The sequence below is a fragment of the Austrofundulus limnaeus genome, unplaced genomic scaffold (genome assembly GCF_001266775.1).
Source record: "Austrofundulus limnaeus strain Quisiro unplaced genomic scaffold, Austrofundulus_limnaeus-1.0 Scaffold3060, whole genome shotgun sequence".
NCBI classification, from domain to species: domain Eukaryota; kingdom Metazoa; phylum Chordata; class Actinopteri; order Cyprinodontiformes; family Rivulidae; genus Austrofundulus; species Austrofundulus limnaeus.
In genome coordinates this window covers 3,634-4,154 of record NW_013955462.1, presented here as the reverse complement: position 1 = coordinate 4,154, position 521 = coordinate 3,634, and the positions used below count along the sequence as shown (strand labels likewise).

General features: G+C 42.4%; 1 long non-coding RNA gene across 1 annotated transcript; it reads right to left on the bottom strand.

The window, feature by feature from the left end:
* Positions 1 to 36: 36 nt before the first annotated feature.
* On the bottom strand, positions 37 to 515 carry LOC106511677 (uncharacterized). The gene is made up of 2 exons (XR_001309548.1): positions 285 to 515; positions 37 to 123 (listed from the first exon to the last, which is right to left on the bottom strand). It is a non-coding gene; the product is annotated as an uncharacterized LOC106511677 (long non-coding RNA).
* Between the last annotated feature and the right edge of the window lie 6 nt (positions 516 to 521).

The following is a 521-nucleotide window of genomic DNA, read 5'->3' as shown; positions in this document are numbered from 1 at the left end:
CAGCAGAGTGGAGTTTTAAATTGTCCATGCTTTTTTATTTTTTTTCCAGAGAAACTTGAGTCCAGCCCATACACAGTTTTTAGTTATACTGTGTCAAAAACAGGAAGAGAACACAAATCCAACCTGGTCCGGTCCAAACAGCAAAATCCACGTTGATAAAGTGTGTTGAGGGAAAAAGAAAAAAAATTGTGTTCTTTTAGGAAAGCAGAAGCGCTTCTACGCTGGATTCCAGGAATTAGTCGGGTCCCACAAGCCGATAAAGTAAAGTTCATAAAATGCTTTACCAAGTCTCCAGCTGAGGCAAAACGGATCCTGGCAAACTCCCTGTAAGGTAGATGAAATCCTAGCGAGGTTGAAAACAATTTTCCGAGGTCCAAAGGAAATGTTCGGGCGCTGTTTTTAATGCCATGGTCGTTCGTAGGAGGAGAGCTAGCTTAGCATAAACCATGTGCTGCGGATCTGGAAGAAAAAGAACATCCCATGACCTAGTTAGGCACTGAGTAACAAGCAAGCCGTGATTT